We start from the raw sequence: 221 nt of genomic DNA, 5'->3' as shown, positions 1-221 counted from the left end.
ATTGGCTTTTAGCAAGGTTTAACTTATTGTTTTAATTTATTGTTTTATCAGTGAGGTGTTTTATGTACTTGTGTTTTATTGTATTTTATATTTGTATTTTATTGTAGAGCACTTTGGTCAGCCTCGGTTGTTTTTAAATGTGCTTTATAAATAAACTTGACTTGACTTGACTTTGGAGGTCTGTACTGACTGAATCTGAAAAAAGTTGGCAACCTCTGTGC

Source organism: Haplochromis burtoni, unplaced genomic scaffold (assembly GCF_018398535.1).
Source record: "Haplochromis burtoni strain Fernald_Lab_line unplaced genomic scaffold, NCSU_Asbu1 Contig_141, whole genome shotgun sequence".
NCBI lineage: Eukaryota > Metazoa > Chordata > Actinopteri > Cichliformes > Cichlidae > Haplochromis > Haplochromis burtoni.
This window is presented reverse-complemented; position numbering follows the sequence as displayed.